This window comes from Canis lupus, chromosome 10 (assembly GCF_048164855.1).
Source record: "Canis lupus baileyi chromosome 10, mCanLup2.hap1, whole genome shotgun sequence".
NCBI classification, from domain to species: domain Eukaryota; kingdom Metazoa; phylum Chordata; class Mammalia; order Carnivora; family Canidae; genus Canis; species Canis lupus.
Window position 1 is genome coordinate 34,347,816 of NC_132847.1, and position 23,483 is coordinate 34,371,298.

At 33.6% G+C, this 23,483-nt stretch overlaps 1 long non-coding RNA gene across 1 annotated transcript in view; it reads left to right on the forward strand.

Annotated features, from left to right (window-relative positions):
• The first annotated feature begins 1,736 nt into the window (after nt 1-1,736).
• Nucleotides 1,737-23,483, forward strand: part of LOC140640911 (uncharacterized) — a 124,298-nt gene continuing 102,551 nt past the window's right edge. Inside the window, exon 1 of the long non-coding RNA XR_012037510.1 lies at nt 1,737-1,826. This is a non-coding gene — a long non-coding RNA (uncharacterized lncRNA). The remainder of the gene's footprint in view (nt 1,827-23,483) is intronic.

A 23,483-nucleotide genomic window follows, 5' to 3' on the forward strand; every position in this document is an offset into this window, starting at 1 on the left:
GTTTGGGTCCCTCTGCTTCTATGTTTCAGACATGTTAAGGAGACTGGAAAGACAATCAGTGAAAGGCCTTGAGCTACAGCAAAACAGAAGTACACAGACATAATGCTGTTTGTAATCATCATTATGCTGCTATTTAGTTTTACTGAGTGACTCCATTTGACTCATAAACTCAACATTCTAGCAGTAAAAACAAATGTATTTCCTTGGAAATGTATTTCATGTATCTTTAAAGAAGGCAAGATTGCCTGTTGGACAACATTTTCAGAAAGTGCAATTTCATGTGATTTTCATGTTTTTTAAGTTGGAAAGCTACTTAAAGTTATGTTTTCTAATTGTCTTCTAACACTCAAACTTTCTTTCAATTAAATCTTTTACACAGCAGTAAACATACTTTTATTTGCAGGTTTCGACAAGGGTGATAAAAGCAGAAAAGAGAAATGATGATCAGTAAAAAATTGTGTATCAGTTCGAGGATCAACTCTTAACATATTGTCAGTTAATTTATGCAATGTAGCTAAGATTATTTTTCCTTCAGATTTAAATTATGCAACTTAATTTTTTGTCTTACAGGAAATTTTGAGAGCCAAAACCTATGTTACATTTTATTTTATATTCAGAACAGTCAACTAAAGCTTAAATATTGTGGCTGTGTATGAAATATGTTGGCAATAATAATAGCAGCTTCTTATTTGCCCTTATTTAAGTAGAAGACTTTCTATTATTATTTGACAGGGACTTGCATTAACTAATTTTCAAAAAGCCCTCTTGAATCAATACTATCGTTATTTCATTTTAAATTTTAGGAAATTAAGTCACAGAAAGGAGGAGGAACTAATTTGAGCCTTATAGCTCCTGAAGGCACAACTGAAATTTGAATTATACAGTCTGGCTCCAGAGCCTACCCACTTACTACAATTATACATACAGTTCCTACACCAAGGGATTCTACTGATATTCGGGGTTCTGCTGGATATAAACAGTGATTTTATCACTGCGATCATCATTATATATTCACATAGAATGTCACATAGCTCTGAATTAGGGTGGGGAATTGGAAAACAAAAATTGGATGAGAACTGGTAGACACAACTTTAGTTGTGGCATTTCTCTTGACTTAATGTTTGATCTACAACGAGTCCTTAGGCTACAATTTTTTCATGGATAAAATAAATAAATAAATAAATATAACTGCCGGGATATGGGATTGATAAAGCTTCCCCCAAAATGATTAAATGCAGATTCTATAATTATAAGGTGCTTAATTTTTCTAAAAATAAAAGATATGATTTTATCCAATTTTTTAGGGAAATAAGTCCCATTGCTATAAAAAATGTCTAAATGTACATTGCATATTCCACTGACTTGATTTGGATTTTTGATGAAGACTAGATTTGTTTTTAAGGAAAAAAGCAAAACATCAGAATACCCATCATAAAAGGATATATGTGAGCAATACAAAAAAGCAATGAATCATTGCTTTTTGTGTTCATACTTTGAACTCAATATATTTTTCATTGAAAAAAAGAAAAACACCTTTATAGGAGGAATGGAAAATGTTACAATTATATAATAAATACACTCTGATATGGTTATAACTTAATCAAGACAAGGGAAGAGGCTTTTTCCTAACTTAGTAAAGCTAAAATCACTTGAACAAGACACGTAAGTATCATGTTTACTTAACTAATAGGCTTGACTACATAACATGCTTCAATTTCGAAGTGGTAGGTGTGGCCATAGCAGAGGGTGAAAATTACTAGAGACTCTGATACACTGGTCCAACACTGTTGAGAGAATAAGCACCAACTCACAAGTAGCGGCACAAGGTAAGAATTATTGGATATTAGATGTATTATAAATGTTTAGGTTTTATTATTTTTGTACTATTTTTAGTACACAATGTTGAAAGAAACAACATGAGAGTACACAGGTGAACTGAATGACAAGGAAAACATGCATACTGTAGAAAAATGTTTGGAGAGAAAAGATCGGACTCTCTAAAGTTGTTTAATGGCATCCCTCTGATAGTGATCATCGGGGGTAAGGAAGCATCATCCTGGGATCTGTTATCTTCTGGCATATCTTCTGTGGTCAATTATTTATTACCTCGTATGTTAAGGAAAGGAAAAAGGTGAAAGGAGTCTCCAGGTATGCATGAGGCAATAGTCTTCAATTTAGATAAATTATATTAATAAAGTTTATCAAAGCATTCAAGTTTTCTAGTGACACCATCATACCTATATGACAAAGCAGTGAGATATACAGTATCCAGAAAAGGGGCCTGAATGTTATTATGTTCTTTGAGGCATAGGTGGCAAATGACACATTTATTAAAAAGAAATTTGCCTTCCTATAAATCCCATGTATCTCAAAACACTTTCATAGACTTTATGGACTGACTAGGAAATAACCAAGGGAAATAGATATCAATATCCCAATTTTTCAGAAGAAGAAACTAAGGCTCAAATAAATTGCAAATTATAGAATATCATTTAACTCTACAACAGAGCTAAGATTTTAACCAAAGTGTTTCATTTTGAAATTTAAATCCTTTTTTCTATCCCAATATAATAGTAAAAATCAATGGATCTGATAAAACTCCCCAATGATATAAAAATATCTTGAGGAGTAGGCTCAGTAATTAATTAGCTAATTAATTTATTTTTGTTGAGTAGAAGAGTTATTTCATGGAAAGAAATAGCAACACCAAGAGGTGTTAAATTGGATCAGCTGAAGTTTGTATTTTCATGCCAATTTTTCCAGTTTTATTGAAAAAAAAATTGACATACATCACTCCATAAGTTTAAGAAGTAGAGCATGATGGTTTGATTTGCATATATTATGAAATGATTACCACACTAGTTCAGCTAACAATCAGGAAATTCAGTTTATCTTGTCACTCATTAGGAAAAAAAAATAGTCACAGATGTGGTAATAAAACAATTCTGTAGCATGTAGAAAATTAAAATTGTTCCTTTAAAATATAAAAATATCTGGCTTGCAAATTTAATCTGAGATAGACATCTTAAAACCATAAGTCTATCCCAGTGTTTAACTTTTCATAGTGGATCAAGATATGCTGGGATCCACTATAGCTATTTGTTAGCTTTACAACTGTGCATTACAATTCTATTGTTGCTTTGGCTGAAAGAGATTCTGTTGCTAGGAAAACTTCCAGACTTGGTAAAGAAAGATTTTAATTGATGATATAATTATTTCTTCTTTGCTGTAGGCCATATGTTACAACAGAAAGAATTTTTATTTGAGACAAAAAGACCTGGAATTGAATTTCTATTCATCCATCAACCATCTGCATGATATTAATCAAGCTACAGCAATGGACCTCTCTAATGGTCAATCAACAATTTCATAAGACTCCTTCATCCTTACCTATTGCCAAGTTCCTCTGAGCCCTGCCTGCCTGCCTGCCAAGATCCCTTCTTATCTTCTTTGCTTGATCCATCACCAATTTTCCCCTTTGGACCTATGGGTGTATATAATCCTGAGTTATGGCCATTCTCAGCCATACTGATGCCAATTAAGCCTCAAGTGACAATGCTGTGGGGCTGGAATTCTGGACTCTGATCATCTATCTGGGTACCTTCACCATTATTCTGTCAATACTGCAAAACTTAGACATCCTATCTCTTCATCTCATTTTAACTCCTCTCTTTTTCTCAGTGAACATGGAATACAGACTCATGTTTCATCAGGGCCCTTGGCTGTTGGTTTTGGCATCTCCTATGCTGCTCTATTTCATCTTGGTCAGGCAATGGCTCAAAAAACACACTTCAAAAACCTTAATTATTTTTGATAAGGAGATCTTTTACAGATTCAACCTTTTCTCTTTGAAATTTTGAAATTTGTCCTTGAAGAAAACTAATATTCACACACTTCTCGTTAAACAAATATAGATTTCAGGAATACATAAATGCACTTGCTTTATTATATGTACTATTAATATATCTCTCAGAAACATTCTTGCGAATGTTGTATCCTGTTTGTCCTTTTAGGAGGTATATTTTTCACAATTCTCCACCAGTCCAAGAGGCTGAATTCTGTGGATTTCGTCAGGCTACCAGTCTTCCTTTTAGTTTGTTTGGCCAATGAAAGCCTTTCCTGGCAGGAAACCAGTGTGGGAGAGTCTAGAGAGAGTGAGGGATTTGTGCCCGATTTTTATAATGTAGAAGATAGGCTTATAATAGCTCTGAGGAGGTCACGAAAACCCCTGTCTCCTTTCCCCTCCTAGTCTTTGCTAGTCCCTTCTTGGCTTTCTTAGTCCTACATACCCTTTAGTAAATGGTACCTTCATTAAATTCTCTATTTTCCTTTTGTACACGCCATCTGTTTTTCATAGGACCCTGACTGATATAGTCTCCCAGCACCAAGTTTAACTAAACAGCATCTACTGCAAGTGTTCAGCTACCTTTTTAGAAATAATTGGTCCCTGAACAGAAAGGGAAGAAGGAACTAGTAGAAATAGTTTACAACCCTTCTGTCAGGATTTAAAAATGCAATTTCTCATTTAAAACAGTCATACCCTATAGATATATAAAGATACATAAAGTAGTCAAGTTTAATAGAACATTTTATATACTTTAATAATGTTTAAGACTTAATTCTATGAAAGAATATTTGAGATAAAATAAAATGAATGAGTGATAATTTTTTTCCTTTCTTATTCAGTTTCTTTTACACTCAGATTTTTTTTTTTTTTAAAAATTCAAGTCTGGGAAATTCCCTGCTCAAAAATCAAGTCTGTAATTATGATCTTGGGAGCCTAATGGTTTTAGGCTTCCCTTTCTCTGTGCCCCCTTTGAAGCTGCAAATCATCATTTGCACAGGCTTTCTATTTTTCGTATATAATGATAAATAGCACATGGTATTTCTGAGTAATCAGGCAAGTGGTCATGTTAGATTTTCATAAAAGACATAATAGACATTTGTGCTTTTGCTTGTATAATCTGCAAGAAAGGACTTTCTTTTTTTCCCCCTGAATACTACAGTAATCATCTAGAGAACTTTTTCCTACCATCCAATACAAAGTTTCAACTTCAGAGATATTCTCATTTTGCTTTTTCACAGGATTTATAAGACTAATCAATAACATTTGCTTTAGTAATTGTGCTTCTTCAAGACTGGTTTTCCCTTCTTTCTGAGCATACCACTAGCCCATCTGTCCCAGGCTCTTGTGATCAGTTATGGTGATTTGACAGAAATCCAGCTCACTCTCAGGGTAAATGATAGGTGTCATTCCTAAAACCAGCCTATGAAACCCTCCAAACATGCAGTCCTCATTCTCATTCCTTACTCTGAATCATATGCAGATTACCAACGAGTGACTACGGAAATCACTGTGAAAGATAGCAGGAAGATCATCAGTATATGTGACTGAATAGAGGAGAGTCTCTCCTGTCTGCCTGGAGTTGCCCTTTATTGTTAACTGAGCAGGGAAAATGCTTATGTTTAGCCAATATACATTATGGGTCTGTTACAAAGATTAGCCTATCCTAACTGACACAAGTAATAAGACCAAATTAATTCTTTCTCACTGATGGTTTAAAATTATTTTCTTATTTGTGTAGTGAATTTCCTTGGTCCTGTATTTTCCTCTAAATGCTACATGGAAACTTAAAAAAAATAAGCTTATTTCATAAACACATATAATAACAATTTAAAGAGCCCAATGAGATCCATACATTCTGCTAGGCTCTTGGGATGAGCAAAAACAGATATATTCCTTGCCTCATAAATCTTGCTGACTAGTGAAGAAGACAGACGTTAATCAAATAATAGCAAAAATAAATTAATATTTATGAGAGAACTATTTTGAAGGAAAAGGTAATATGAGACACCTGGCTTGGTATGAGAAAATGAGAAATCATTTTTGAGAAAATGAATGAAATCAGTAGAAAGAGTAGAAAACCAAGTAAACAAAGGTATAGATTGATTGTATCCCAAGAAGTAGAAGCCCTATGTCCAAAGATGCTATGGATGAAGGGAACATACCAATGCAAAGACTTGGTAAGAAGTCATTGTACCTGGAGCAGAGCCCACTATGGGATGTGAGGTAAGGCTAGGCAAGTAGATAGGAGTCAAGTATATGCAAGACTCCATTGTCAACATTTTCCTTTTCCGTTCACATTATCCATGGGAACCCAGGTTCCACATATTCAGAGAACTGACTTTGTCAATACCACCAATCAGTGATCAACACTGACTTCCCTTACTATTGAATGTTCCCTCCTAAGAGTTACTTCTTCTTCCATTGGAAACTTTAGTGCCTCACTTTCTTCATTCATCTCTACTCTAACATTGTGGCAGATTGTATTGCCACAAACATTGCTACCAACAATTCCACTTCAGTTCTTCTAGAGCTTTACTGCTTCTACCCTGTCAAAAAGTAAAGTCTCTTTCCTTGAAATAAGGTGAGCAGTTTAGCTACCTCAAGAAGCAGAATATAGCAGAAGCAATGCTACTTCACTTTCAAGGCAGTAGCATTATGATGTGAGAGGCCACACAGAGAGGCCATATTTTATTGTTCCAGTTAAAAGCCCAAGCTAAGGTCTCAGATAGAAGTTATCATCAACCACTAGATATGTGAAGGATCAAGCCTATAGATGAGTGTAGCCTTGAGATTTCAAGTTGCTCTAATTGATGAATGAAACAAAGATATTTCTGCTGAGCTCTGTCCAAATTGCAAATTTACAAGCAAAATACATGTTGTCGTTATTTTATTCTTCTAAGTTTTAGGGTAACTTGTTGCACAGCAATAGGTAATCAGAACAGATATTCTGATCCTTTGTTTTTATTAAGTGATTTTCTTCAGGGTAAAATTTAGTAAAGTGTGTGGGGTGTTTTTGTTTTTTCCCAAATCAGTCTTCTGTGGTTCAAATTACCACTATCAGTTTCTAACTATGTAAAAGAATACAAATTACTACACGTCATTTTATTCATCCACAAAATATGCCCTGGTGTTAATCTAGTGATTAAATAATACAATTCATGCTGAGCATTATAGCACCAGACATATAATAAATGGGCAATAAATGTGTTATTTTTATTTAACTCTGATACTTTGGAGTTGTCTATCATACCAGTAATTATACCAGTAATTCTATTAACTTTTGGTTTGGTATATTCTTCTCAGCATTCTTAACTATTTCCTACTGCTTCAATAATCCCTTTCAAGTGATATTTGATTTTCTTTGGCTTAAGTAGGTTTTTAGGCTACAACTAAAATCAGTTGCCCTCTATAATTTTTCAGAGTTGTCTCATATATTGCAGTATTTACTCTTTCTTTCTTCAGCATATCTTTTTAATGCAGAGTCTTAAAAAAGATTCAGGATGCTAGGTATTTTAAATAAAAAGTATGAAAGTCATCTCACATTTAGATGACTTCTTATAAAAATATGAAACAATGAAAACTGAAGGAGAATAAAAAGGTAATTTGAGGAAAATATAATTTTGTATAAAATTTGTTAAGGTGAAGAGTATCTTTTTCCAGATGAAGTAAAACTTGGAGAGGTATAAAGGCAAAAATACAGTTACCTCTATTTAGCATGGTTAAAAAAATCATTTTAACTTTTGTTTGTTTTTAAACCCTCAACGATTGTGTTATATACTTCTGGTTTTATCTACTAACCTACTTGAAGTGTGTGTCTGAAAAGAAATATTTACTTTTTCTTAAAAATTAGAAATTATAACTTTTAACATTCATAACTCTTTAAATCAGTGATTTCAGTAGGCACACTCCATGCTAGCGACCATGAGTGAGTGGTCTTGCAAAGTTGATATGTTGGAAGTAATTTTTAATAGGACAACGAATCCTCCAGAAGAGTAATGCAATAAGACTCTGTCTTTGAAATTTCCCATACTTCACCTTGTCAAATGTAGTTTAAGGCTAATAAAGGCTAACATTATGGAACAACTGCTATGTGCCTGGCACTATTCTAAGCTATTTAGCTGATTTAATTGCATTAATTTTCAAAGCAACACATTGGTACTATTATCATTTCAATTTTTAGATGGTTCAAAGGTACAGAAAGGTTAATCATCTTGTTTAAGAAGCCTACCTAGATATTTGATCATACCTAAGAAGGTGTGTGTTGAGAGCTAGAATTCGAAAGAGGACTGTCTGCCTCCAGAATCCTGCTTGTAATCATTGTCCCATGTGATGGACAAGTGGATTCTGGAGCATAAAGTCCAATCTCTTAAGCATGGCAATCAAAATCTTTCATGACATGGCCCATTTTGTTGCCTACCTATTCCTTCCTTCCCTTCTCTCCATACCAATTAGGCTTCAACTAGAAAAGTGATTATTTTGCAAGAACACTTTGCATTTCCATCCCCCTGTCTTTTTAAAACCGCTTACAATTGGTATACATTTCTTCTTCCTTTTAGTTTGTCAAAATCCTAACAATTATTGTCAGGTCAGTTAAATGATGTCTTTTCCATGGAGATTTACCTGAGCCAGCCCTATTTATGAGCCAAAAAAGAATCCTTTCTCTCTCTTTCCTCAAAAAAGAGCCTTGTTAGCTCTCATGCGTTCATTTAATAGGTTATATCCTAAGCTTCCTGAGAGTAGAAAATGTTGTGTCTTCTTTTTTTGTTCCCCCAAAATGACTGGCATAAAACCTTGAATAAAATCAATATTCACAAACTGCTGGTTTAAGCTAAATTAGGTTCATTATTTCATGGCCCTTTACAACATAGCAAACATTCTAAATAATTATGAAGAATCACTATATATAGAAACCTGATGAAGAACCTTTTATATTAACATGTTTTGATGTTCTAGGTATCTCGAATCTGTGCTAGATAAAGTAGCTGACTCTGAAATTATTTTATGTGGTAAAGTATGAGTGACAGAAATATCTCCAATTATCCAATTGTATTATCAAAGATGACTCAAAGGCCAAGTCAAAGTAGTCGGGAAGCTGAATGTTGTAATATTATTTGATTAATCTAAAATGATCTTGACATTAAGCTGTGATAATCCAATCAGAAAGACAAGATTTTGTGTTTTGTGCCATGAAATTATTCAATTATTTTTCTCCAGTCTTCATAATTAACTATATGCAAACAAATGCATTTTTTAAAAATAGAAATGTCACAATATATCTACTAAAAATATAATAAATGTTCATCTGCCCAATAAAACATTTCCATTTTATGTCCTCTACACTACAGGTTAATTCATCCCTATGGCAAATATGTCACAATAAAATGACATTTCCTCACTTGGAATTTGAATTATCTTAACATTTAATTTTATGGAAGTACAGAATTTTTCTTAGTGGTCATCAGTCTTGTTAATTCATTTTTAAAAATTTTTTTATTGTATGAACAATTTAATCAGACCATCATGTTCAATTTGTTCAGTATGCTCAATTCTCTCTTTCTATATCTATCTCAAACTTGATGAACTTTTATGGTTAAAATGTTTATCCATAATTCAATGAAAGATTTTTGGTTTATCTGATTTAATACACAGTGGGCAAGAAAGCACCTAATTCAACAGGTACCAAAAATATCTCCTGCTGAATTGACGAGAGCCACCATGGTAACACTTACAGAAACCGATTGCGTTACAATCAAGAGAAACATTCCTAAGGGCAAGAAAATATTGTGGCTCAAACCTCTACTAGTGGTGGAGTGTTTGATCATGTGGGCTTTTAGGGAGTTGTATAAACCAGGTGGAACACCAGAGAGTGCTTAAGTTTAAGTGCCACTACAAGAAGGATATTAACCATATGAATTTTCTTTTCAATAGAATTACCCTGCTGTGCATAACCACATATTTCAATCACTTTGAGGTGTTAGCCAATCAGTTCAAGCAAGAATGTCTTCTTAAGGGAGCTTAATCAGACTTCACAGGAAATCTTTTTTGGCCATTATTTCACCAAAGAATATTTCTACAATCTATTTTTCTCTTCTCAGGCATGCCGTGGAGATTGGCCTCTTTAGACAGGCTTCTGTATATACTGAAAGCCTGAAATTTAATATCTTTGGCTTTATGGTGCACAAAGAGAAGCCCATGAGAACATAACTGCAGAGCTTCCAAAAAAGGGCTAGTGCATATATATTCATGTAAGAGAAAACTCCAAGCTGCCCCATACTTGCAAACTTTTCCTAAATGCTGTTTTCCTATTTATACTTCTTCCCACTTTGATACTGATCAAAGCCATCCATTGTGGCTCTTAGCTTGCTTGTCATCACTTTGTTCTTACCTGGATAGTTATCGCTGATTTCAGCTGTTTTCCCAAAGTGCCTATGACATTGTAAGGGGCTTTATTTTTTAATTTTTAAAAGATTTTATTTATTTATTCATGAGAGAAACAGAGAGAGGCAGAGACATAAGCAGAGGGAGAAGCAGGCTCCCTGCAGGGAAACTGGATGTAGGACTCGATCTCAGGACCCTGGGATCATGACCTGAGCCGAAGGCAGATGACCAACCACTGAGCCACCCAGGTGCCCCTCCATGGAGCTTTATAAACCTACTGAGTTGTTTTATATTTTGACTGCAGACCCAATTTCTGGTGGTTAGACATCAAAATGCTTAAAAAATTCTAAATAAGAATGAAGCTTATAATCAATATATATGTTTAATGGTACAACATTTGAATTTCTCTTTCTGGAAAAAGACAACTAACAGTTGTCTGTCTTAATATTTAAGACAACTAACAGTTGACAGAAATATGTCATTTCTACCTGGAAGCTGAAAGATTGACTCAGGTCTGCCTCAGCAAACAACGTAAAAGGTTGAACTCCTTTGGTTTTGGATTTGTAATACCTATTTTGTGCCTGTGTAAGCATGCATGCATGCACACAGACACACGTTAACAGTGGGGATTGTACGTCCATAAATTAACTAGATTTTTCCTTTACATATTGCCAACCAAATGATTTTAATATATTCTTTGGACTCTCTTGGGGGATCAATTTAGTACAAACATTAAAATAAATAGTACTTTGTAAATGTACTCTAAGTGAGATTTCCAGGCATCTATGAAAGTTCTTGATTAACTTATGCGCTGTTCCCACTCAATGTAAACACAGCCTGTGGCTGTGTACATTTCATAGATCATTTGCACTACTCAATAACATCTGAAGAATATTAATCAAGCTAAAATAAGAGATAGGAAACTAAAGAAATTCAATATAAACATGTAGTGGAGTGAACTTTCTGACCTCTCTTAGCTGAACAGAGTTAAATCTATTACTTAGAATTGAGCAACAAATACACAGGAAGGATTTGTCACAGGGTTATCAGATTTCATAACAATCAGTGACAATGATGGGACCTTGTCGTGAACTTGAGAGCTAAGTTTAAAATTAAGATGAAATGCCCTAGATTAGGCATTAGATAAAGCTGCCTGTTATATTATTAATTTTAATTAGATTCTTTACCTCCTATGCTCTTTGATCTGAGCTAAGTAATTAAGCCCATTTTACTTTCTAATTGGATTAAGTGCATGCCTTGCTAACTCCAAAGATAAGAAAATGTATAGGGTCTAAATATATACTGCTTTGTGGTGGGTATTCTGCATATAGAATGGTGCTCTGGGAGTAAGAATACATTTTGAAATTTGACTATGGCACCAGTGTTGATCTGTCCAGGAGAATATAAAGCAAGATTTCTTACATTGATGTAACGTATCCTGCTGTCTTTACTTTGTAAAGCAGAGGCTTTTGGAATCCAGAAGGAAGAGATTTTCTACTGTAAAGAATTTGGATGATGCCAGGATATAGAGAGGGATAGACAAAATGTTCCCAACTTAAAGAGCAATGTCCCTGTGTCAAGATAAGACTAGACTCTGATAGACTATGTTGATGAGTCAGATTTATGATTTGATGGTGCAGTTTTATCTTGAACCTACTGTGAGACTGTTGGAAACATTGAATTTAATGTTGAAAATGAGTTTTGAGGTTGACAGGAAAATAGCTTAATTTAATTGAGCACTTCTTATATTCAAGGCATGGTGATAAGCATTTTAATATATAAATCTTAATACTCCTCCTTTGGATTAAATATTTCAATTACATTCATTTTATAGAAAGTTGTAAAGAAAACTGAGGCATAAAGACAATATGACCTGACTCCGCTGTTGCCATAGATCAGGTGTTAGCTTTGAATCAAAGTGTGTGTAACTCCAAAGTTTATGTATGGTTCAATCACTGCTTCTCTATAACAATTCTAGTTTAATCATGACTTTTGGGAACCTCTCTCCGACTCCATTTTCTTACTCATAATGTGGAGACTGAAATGCCTACAAGTGTTAGTGGTACTGTATAGATTTGAATTATTCATATTTTTAAGTGTAATTAGTGTGACATCATCAGGGAACACAATAGGCTACTCAATATATTGCTCCTTTCTCCCGAAACCACAGATAAATGGAGGAATTATTTGGGGTTTGAATACCATAATAGCCTTTAAGCAACACATTGATAGCTTCTGAGTTGATCTTGCTTCCCTCTTACTGTTCCATAAGTTTATTTCCACCTACCAGCCAGAATTATCCAAATGAAATGTAAGTGAAGTCATGCTGATGCTTTCTGGGAACCTACAATGGCTTTCCACTTGACACAAAATATAATTCAAAGTTTTCTTCAGAGTTGACAAGGTTTTCCATAACTTGACTGCACAACTTGTGTGACTTCATGTCGTATCACTTACCTGCTTCCCACACTGATTCAACCAACCAGATAGGCCTCTGGTGTTTCCTCAAATACTGCAAACATTCTCAGTCCAGAGCCCATGTAGTTACTATTTTTTCTTCCCCATACGTATGCATATGTTACTCCTCTTAATTCATGTCTCAGCTCAAATATGACTTTCTCTAGGATGGGTTCCCCAACTATCCTATACAAAATAATATGATAGCACAAACACTCCACCAACACTACTCTTTTCACGATTTACCCTTTAGTCTGTTGAATTTTTATTCATAGCATGTATTATATGACTGTTGGTTTATTCACTTTTTTATCTATATTTTTTTATTGCTTTACTTTTACAGAAACAAATTTCATGAGAGGAAGAGAAGGACTGGATTTGCTTTGTTCACCACAGTGTCTCCAGAGCAGAAAGAATGTCTGGAAGACTATATAATTCAATTTAAAAAATAATGAATAGTGAATGAATGAATGAATGAATGAACAGACATAAACTAATGCCCATTACATTAAAAGTACTATTTTAGGCATTTTGAAAGAAGTCTGGTTTTATACACATCTTTTCCAAAGACCTTTTTTAACCTTCTTCTAATATGCCACAAAATCTATAAACACTTGAGCCATCACACTAATATATTACGAAAAAGGAAATATTCTGGTTTATCCAACTTCAAAATTTTGAAGGACGTTTTACTTTAACAAATACAAATTATAACAAATAATATTATTAATTAAATGAAGAAATCACTAAATATATTTAAAGTTAATAGCTACATGTATTTAAATCTACTGGTATTTATTTTCATTGCTAATCAGGAGTGTATATCCTACCAAGATGTACATGAGATATTTTAGCACTTCTACAGTGTTATAGTCTGCTGTGGTAAGTTACCTGGATATGAGAAATGAGGCTTATTTATTAATTTTTTGAGGTTTATTTATAGTACAACTATAAATAGCAGAACAACAGCCTTTCTAAATACAAGAAATTGTGCCATGGCTTACTACAATAGTTTCATATTAATCTTCAATGAGACTATGGTGTAAAACACTTGGTAAAATTTCAAGTGGCTTAATATGTAAACTACAACTTGATTATAGAGGTAATTCAAAGTATATATGATTTTTCTTTCTTAAGATTTATTTATTTTAGAGAAGAAAGAGAGTGTGAGTGAGTTGCGGGGAGAGAGGGAGATGGAGAAAGAGAACTCTCAAGCAGACTCACTGCTGAGCTCAGAGCCTGACACAGGGCTCAGTCCCAGGACTCTGAGATCATGACCTAAGCCAAGATCAAGAGTCAGATGGACACTCAACAGACTGAGCCACCCTGAGGTATACATGATTTTTCAAATGAAGTTATGAATTATTGAATTTTTCATTTAAAATATTGTTATTACTTTGCCACATGGCTTTACAAACTCATGTTATAAATGAAAACAACATTTTTCATCTGATATATGATAAAGATTTTCCATAGATGATTATAAAAATAACAAACATACCATGCTGGAAAAACTGGATGAGAATTAGCTATATTTTTAAATAATAGATTTATTTAATGAATTGGAAAACTGGAGGCTTGCTAGATCATAACATGAAGAAAAAAATAATTTGTGCATTACAGAACACCTGTCTGTAAGTTTACTTTATAATTATGTTCTTTTATGCAAAATGTGAATAATATTTCTTTTGAGCTAGACAGAATTCAGAATTAATTAAAATGGCAACCCCAGGAAAAGACATTTAACACACTTTAACATTTAACACATTATTATAGATTTTAATCTATCCCATCTTACCTAAAATAGGACATGCACATGTCTATCACACATGAGTATGAGAGGATCAAGTCAGGATGTTTATGCTTTGAGACCAATAATGATACAGCACCCTGAGTTTGGTTAGCAGTTTGAATTTCTCTGTCTACTCAGCATTCTGCTTTTCTATTGCTAATGTTAATTACCTCGATTGGTTGAAATATGTGCTTTTTTTTGTTCTATGAAAATTCCATCTTTTGTTGATTGATGTCCTTGTGTCCTTAGAGTTCCCAAATTTATTTGCTGACTAAACACTTCTTCACAATTTTTATTGCCAAGTATAAGAAATGTTTCTTACCTCCAGAAATTTTAGATACTTGATTTTAATTTATTTTTTAATTTTTTTAAATTTTATTTATTTATTCATGATAGTCACAGAGAGAGAGAGAAAGAGAGAGGCCAAGAGAGAAGCAGGCTCCATGCAGGGAGCCCGACGTGGGATTCGATCCCGGGTCTCCAGGATCGCACCCTGGGCCAAAGGCAGGTGCTAAACCCCTGCGCCACCCAGGAATCCCTTGATTTTAATTTAAATAGAATTCAAATAAGTAAATAAAATTAAATAAAATTAAGAAATTTATTATTATCTGAGATTTAATACTATTATTTCTTAATGTCCTAGCCTTCATAAAGAAGACAAAAATATCTAATGAAATGTTAGAGAATATCTAACAAAAAGTTTCAGATTGTTAAGGATCTCAACAGGGATAGTAAGTATTACTGCATGAGATTTCTCCCTCTAGATTTAAGTCTGTACCTCAACATAATACCATATATGACCCACAACTAATATTATATTCAATAGTAAACGGTTGAAAATTGTCCTGTTAAGATCAGGAACACTACAAGGGTACCCACTATCACCACTTCTTTTCAACATAGTACTAGAAGTCCTAGACAGAGTGATTAGTCAAGAAAAAGGAACAAAAGGCATCCAAATTGGAAAAGAAGAATAAAATTCTCTGTTTGCTGATGATATAACCTTGCATATGGAAAATCCCAGAGTCCACCAAAAAGTCTGCTGGAACTAATGGGCAAATATAGTTTTAACACTATTCCATCATATGTATATATGATATATATTGAATATATATATTCTCTAAAAAGAAGAAATCCCGGCCATTTGTGATATCATGGATGGACCTGGATGGTATGCTAAGTGAAAGAGCCAAATAAAGACAAATACTGTATAATCTCACTTACTTTAATCACTTTTTTTAGATGAAATCTAAAAAGTATCAAACTCAGAAACAGAGAATAGATCGGTGGTTGCCAGGGCTTTAAAAAGTGGAAGATATGTTGGTCAAAAGTAACAAATTTTCAGTTTTAAGAGAAATGATTTCCAGAGATCTAATGTATAGCATGGTGACTATATTATATTGCATACTTGAAAGTTGCTATGACAGCAGAACTTTACTGCTCTCACCATAGCAACAGCAAAGGGCAATTATGTGAGGTAAAGGCTATGTTAACCTTATTGTGATAAATATTTTACAATATATATATGTATCAAATCATCACATTGTACACCTTAAATTTACACAATATTATATGTCATCTATCTTAATAAAGCTGGGGAAAAAAGGATAAAAGTTGAAGACTATCACACCATTCTATTTTAAGTCAGCAATGTAGCAGAGCAAGCATTTGCCAAATCCATGTTAGCTAAATTGGTACCCATTTAAAATCAAAGAGGGAACTCTGCACATTTATTTTCTTTCTTTTTTTTTTTTTTTAAAGATTTTATTTTATTTACTCATGAGATACACAGAGAGAGAGAGGCAGAGACACAGGCAGAGGGAGAAGCAGGCTCCCTGCAGGGAGCCCGACGTGAGACTCGATCACACCCCTGGCTGAAGGCGGTGCTAAACCGCTGCACCACCGGGGCTGGGGCTGCCCTGCACATTTACTTTCTTTCTTTCTTTTTTTTTTTTTTTTCTCATTTATTTATGATAGTCACACAGAGAGAGAGAGAGAGAGAGGCAGAGACATAGGCAGAGGGAGAAGCAGGCTCCATGCACCGGGAGCCTGACGTGGGATTCGATCCCGGGTCTCCAGGATCGCGCCCTGGGCCAAAGGCAGGCGCCAAACCGCTGCGCCACCCAGGGATCCCACACATTTACTTTCAATTTTGTATTACCATTGAGTATATGAACAATAATTATTTTGAGTAAATTGAAATTTTAATGAATTAAATGTTTTAATGAATTAAATGTTTTATTTAGGATAAATGTTTTAATACATTTTATGGAGATGTGTAAATCTTTTAATACCATTATTTATATTGTATTCAATGTTTGATTGTCCTTTGGACAGTGAGCATGGTCTTTAAAATAGGCACGTTATGAAAGAGAAGTGGCAGCTCCTGCTTAGGAAATGCTAGGAAGACTCTGAACAAATATATTTCCTAATCAAAAGAAAACTGAGTAAAAGGAAAATGCCCTTCTTTAATAGTCAGAAGTTACCTACTTTTATTAGGAAAAAGATCCACATTCAAAACTATCCAACTCCATTATTCTTTCTTCTCACACTAAGAGAAAGGGAAGATACGTAATGGAGTTCACACTCCTAGAAAGGGGATTTTCCCTAGACTGAGATGAAAATTCATCATAAAATGAAATATACAGAGTTTGTATGTAGGTGACAAAATAAGAATATTGGCAGCAAGATTTTATTTAGCAATTTAAGTCTTTTTAGCTAACTATATAAGATATGAGCATAAAGAAATGTGATTGGTTAAAAAAAATGGGTAGCAAAAAGTAATAAAAAGCATCCAAACCAATAAGGAAGAAATAAATAACACTTTCACTATTTGCAGATGACATGATATTCTATATAGTAGAACACCTTAAATACCACCGAAAACTGCCAAAACTGCCAAACAATTCAATAAAATTGTAGCATACAGAATCAGTATCTGTTGTATTTCTTATACATCAGTAATGAAGCAGCAGAAATAGAAATTAAGGAATCAATCTGATGTATAATTGCACCAAAAACAATGAGATACCTAGGAATAAACCTAACCAAAGAGGTGAAATACTTGTACTCTGAAAACTATAAAACACTGGTGAAAGAAATTGACAACACAGAGAAATGGAAAGATATTCATTGTTCATGGATTAAAAAAACAAATATTGTTTTTTTTAAACAAATATTGTTAAAATGCTTGTACTACCTAAAGCAATCTACGCATTTAATGCAGTCTGTATCAAAATACCATCAATATTTTTAGCTGAGCTAGAACAAACAATCCTAAAATTTGTATGGACCACAAAAGACAAAAAAAAGCATAAAAACCCCACGTGCACACACACACAAACAAACAAAACGGGAGGTAAGGATCTAAGTGGACCACTGTCCTGTTTCAAAGAATCCAGTGGCTATTGTTCCCTTTCATAGGGTCACTAAAAATTGCACACAGAATATAATCTTTTTTCCACTGCTCTGAAATATTTTAGCTTCAACTGTCAGAGGGAGTTAAAAATGTTAGCGTGTAATATAATAGAAAGAGCTTGTGATCTGAAGTTAGTCATAGGGATTCTGATGCCAGTTCTACCCCTTGCAAAGTATGTTATATTGAGCAACTAACATGAGCCTCACATTCAGGAATCCTACTTTGCAGTAGAAAGGATGATATGATAAAAACACATAATTACCTGATACCTACTCAATAGTCCATATCTATCCTCTTTTCTCTTTTTCCTCATAATAAATCCAACTGCCAAATTCTTAATTAGTACGGTCATGCTTTTCAAATTTGTTTCTCACTAATTCATATGTCCCACTTTTATGCATAACCTATCCTTTAATCAAATTTAACTCCTTAAATATGCTTCTAGTAATCTTTCCTGTCTTTTATTCATGTAGTGTGTTCTAATAAAATACGCTCCCCTAAAACTCAGTTTAATCTATCACAATTTTACCCATCATTCAGTGTTCAGGCAGGAAGTATCATTGAAGGAATCCCCTACCTCCAGATGGATGTGAGTGTTTCCTTTATGTTATAATATAACCAGATATCTACTTCCTTGGACACTTTTTCACAACATAGAGGACATTTACAGCATTTTTTTTTTGTTCGGGGCTTTTTTTTTGTTGTTGTTGTTGTTGTTGTTTTAGTTTGAGGGTAGGAACAATAGCTAGTTTATCTTGAAATCTTCCAAAGTAGATACCCCTACTTAGTATTCAAAAAAGGTGTTTGGGGTAACTGTCTGTGAAATAAGAACTACCAAATTGTTCTGCATTCCATCTAAAATTTGTAATACAAATAGACTCTCAAGAAGCTCCACAGTCTGAAGAATCTTAGTCTTCTCTTTTCTACTTAAACAAGAAAATAAGTTGTTCTGTGCTATTATTCTGTTTGTTTCAAAAAGTTGTTTGCTTCTTCAATTTAATATTACAACAAAAAGCCCATCTCCACATTATTACATATTCTTTGTAGATATTACAGATTCTTTGTAGATAGAATATTACATATTCTTTTAATGCCTCTAAGAGAGGCTGTAACCATCCTCCAAATTTGGGGTATTTAGAATTGTTTCTTATTAAGTTAATTTTTTGTTATCTTTTGCTTCCTTTCCTTTTACTGAGTTTGCTTTTTGCATTGATCTTAACTGTATGAATTGAATCAATTTCATTTAATTCATTAGAGTATTGCCTCTTCCATATTTTGTTCTGTGTCCTAAAGGCTTATACCAGATGTTTCCTAACTTAGGAATTCTGCTCTTCAGCAACTGAATCCTGAGGCAGAACATTATTCATAATGAGTCCATGCATGCAGCTCAGATCACCTAGTGTGAGTCCCAGCTTCACCATATCTTGGCTTTATCACTTTGGCTGCTGTACTTCTCAGTGCTTCTGCCTTCTTGGCCTATAAAGCAAGGGTGATAATAGTAGCTTCCTTAAGGTGGGGGATCAATTAGCAAATGTATATAAATCACAAATCTGTGAAATGAATATATAATATATGTAACAATATATCAGGAGCCCCCAGTGGCCTGCTATAGAATTAATATTCTTGACTGTGTCTTGGTCAATATTTTTGATTAATGATTGGCTGAAGACATTAATATGCTAATGACATCTGGAAATAATATGAACAAAGGTGTTCAGGCTCCATGAGCAGTATGGGGGAGTTAGATAATCTGAAAAGATTTATGAACCTTGAAAAGTCAGGTTATGAGCATGCTTATAGCCTTGGAATCTAGGATTTAAAGGTTTAATGGATTTTCATCTTTATAATGATTAAATGAATAATAAAAAAAACCTTCCTTTTTTAAAAAAATTATTTATTTATTAGAGACGCAGAGAGAGAGGCAGAGACATAGGCAGAGGGAGAAGCAGGCTTCCTGCAAGGAGTCCAATGGGGGACCCAATCCCAGATCCTGGGACCACACCCTGAGCCAAAGGCAGATGCTCAACCACTGAGCCACCCAAGCATCCCAAACTGTGTCTTAATATATCAATTATACTTCAATAAAAAAGGAAACCATGTCTTTTTTAAAATGATATATAACTGACATGCAATATTACATTAGTTTCAGGTGTACAACATAGTGATTCAACATTTGTATATGTTATGAAATGATCATCATAATAAGTCTGGTTACCATCTGTCTCCATATATACTATTAATTGACTGTATTTCCTATGCTGTACATTATATACCCATAACTTATTTATTTTATACCTGGAAGATTTTACTTCTTGATATCCTTCACCCATTTTGCCCCCCTCACTCTCCTCCCCCCTAGTGAGCACCGTTCTTTGCATCTATGAATTTGTATTTTGTTTTTTTGTTTGTTTTAGATTCCAAGTAAAAATGAAATCCTTTGATATTTGTCTTTCTGTCTGACCCATTTCACTTAGCAAGATACACTCAAGATCCATTCATGTTGTTGCAAATGGCAAGATTTCATCCTTTTTCAGCGTTTGAGTTGTATTCCCTTGTGTATATAGCACATCTTCTTTATCCACTCATCTATGGTTGAGCACCTAGATTGTTTCTATAATTTGGCTATTGTAAACAATGCTGTAATAAACCTAGGGGAGCATATATCTTTCTTAGTTAATGTTTGTTGTTTGTTTTTTTCCAGATAGATACCCAGTAGTAAAACTACACAGTAATTCTATTTTTATTTTTTTGAGAAATATTTATGCTGTTTTCTATAGTGGCTACACCAATTTACAAGCCCCTAATAGTGCACAAGAGTTCCTTTTTCTCCATGTCCTGGTCAACATTTGTTTTTTCTTGTCTTTTTGATAACAGCCAGCCTAACAGATATAGGTGTTGTATTATTGTTGTCTTGATTTGCATTTCCCTGATGATTAGTAATGTTGAGCATCTTTTCATAATATTGGCCATGAGTATATCTTCTAGGAAAAATGTCTATTCAACTCCTCTGCCCATTTTTTAATTGAATTATTTTGGGATTTTTGTTGTTGTTGTTCTTGCCATTGAGTTGTATGAGTTCTTTCTATATATTTTGGATATATTATTTGTAAATATCTTCTCCCATTCGCCTTTTGGGATGCCTGGGTGCTCAGCTGAGCATCTGCCTTCAGTTCAGGGTGTGATCCTGGAGTTCTGGGATTAAGTCCCACATCGGGCTCCCTGTAAGGAGCCTGCTTCTCCCTCTGCTTAGGTCTCCACTTTTCTCTGTGTCTCTCATGAAAAAATAAATAAAATCTTAAAAAAAAGTAGATTGCCTTTTAATTTTGTTGATGGCATTCTCCAGTGTGCAGAAGATTTGAGTTTGCTGTAGTCCTAATAGTTCATTTTTGCTTTTGTTGTTCTTATCTTTGAAGTCAGATCCAGAAAGACATTGTTAAGAACTATGTCAAGGAGTTTACGGCCTGTTTGGAGTTTTATGATTTCAGATTTTACATTCAATTCTTTAATTCATTTTGAGTTAATTTTTGTAAAGGGTATAAGATACAAATTCCATTCTTTTGCATGTGGCTGTTTAGTTTTCTCAACATCTTTTATTGAAGAGACTGTCCTTTCTTAATTATATATTTTTGGCTAATTCATCATAAATTAATTGACTATATATCTGTGGGTTTATTTCTTGGCTCTCTATTCTGATCCTTTGATCTATGTGTCTGATTTTACATCAATACTATACTGTTTTGATTGCTATGTAGTATATTTTGAAATTAGGGAGCATAATATCTCCGGCTTTGCTCTTCTTTCTCAAAATTGTGTTGGCCATTCAGGATCTTTTGTGATTCCATATAAATTTTTAAATTATTTTTTTTTATTCTGTAAAAAAATACCATTAAAATTGAATCTGTAGATTGAATCCGTAGACTTCTTTGGGTAGTATGGACACATTAACAATGTTATTTCTTCCAATCCATGAGGATATCTTCTCATTTATTTGTATCTTCTTCAGTTTCTTTCATCAATGTTTCAGTGTTTAGTGAACAGGTCTTTCAGCTCCTTGGTTAAATTTATTCTTACATACTTTATTATTTTTGATATGATTGTAAATGGCATTTTTCCCTTGATTTCTCTTTCTGATAGTTATTAACATACAGAAATGCAAAATATTTTCTATATAATTTTTTATCCTACAATTTTAATTAATTTATTTATTAATTCTAAAAGTTTTTTGATGAAGGCTATAGATAGGGTTTTCTCTATATAATCATGTCATCTGCAAATCGTCATAGTTTTATTTCTTTATACAATTTGGATGTCCTTTATTTATGTTTTTCTTATCTAGTTGCTCTGGCTAGTAATTCTAATACTATATTGAATAATAGTGAAGAGAGTAAGCATCCTTGTCTTGATCTTAGGAGAAAAGCTTTCAGCTTTTTATCATTGAGTATGTTATTTGCTGTAGGTTTATCATTTATGACTTTTATGATATTGAGGTATATTCTCTGTCAAGCATTTTTATCCTAATTGGGTGTTGAGTTTTGTCAAATGCTTTTTCTGCAAATGTTGAGATGACTATAAGATTTTTATCTTGCAATTTTTAATGTGGTATGTCATACTGATTGCAAATGTTGAACCATCCTTGCATCTCTGGAATAAATCCTAGTTGATTACGGTGTATAAACCTTTTAATGTATTTTTAAAAATAAATTTGCTAACATTTTGTGAGGATTTTTGTGTCTATGTTCTTCAGGAATATTGGCTTGTTATTCCCTTTTCTGTGGTAGCTGTCTGGTTTTGGTATGAGGGTAATCTAGCCTTGTAACATGAGTTTGGAAGCATCTCTTCTTGTTCAATTTTTTTGAGGAGTTGATGGTAAGTATTAAATCTTTGAACGTTTGGTAGAATTTGCCAGTGAAGACATCTGTCCTGACCTTCTTTTTTTGGGAGTTTTTATTACTAATTCAATATCCTTACTAGTAATCATACTAGTCAGATATTCTATCTCTTCATTATTCAGTCTTGGAAGTATATAAATTTCTTAATGTATCAATTTCTTCTAGGTTGTCTAATTTGCTGCCATATTTGTTCTTCAAAGTTGTCTCATAATCCTTAGTATTTCTGTTGTATCAGTTGTACCTTTTCCTCTTTCATCTCTGATTTTATTTGAATCCTCTCTCTTTTTTTTCCCCTAGTGAGTCTAACTAAAGGTTTGCCAATTTTGTTTACCTTTTTTTTTTTTTTAAAAAGCATCTCTTAGTTTCATTGATTTTTCTATTGTCTTTTTAGTCTCTATTTTACTTATTTCTGCTCTGATCTCTATTATCTCTTTCCTTTACTAACTTTGGATTTCATTTGGTTTTTGTTGTTGTTGTTGTTTGTTTGTTTTTAAAGATTATATTTATTTATTCATGAGAGACACAGAAAAAGAGACAGATACATAGGCAGAGGTAGAAGCAGGCTCCTCGTAGGGAGCCCAATGCGGGACTTGATCCCAGACCGGGATTACTCCCTGAAACGAAGGCAGACACTCAACTGCTGAGCCACCCAGGTGTCCCTTCATTTGTTTTCTTTTCCTAGTTTCTTTAAGTATAAAGGTA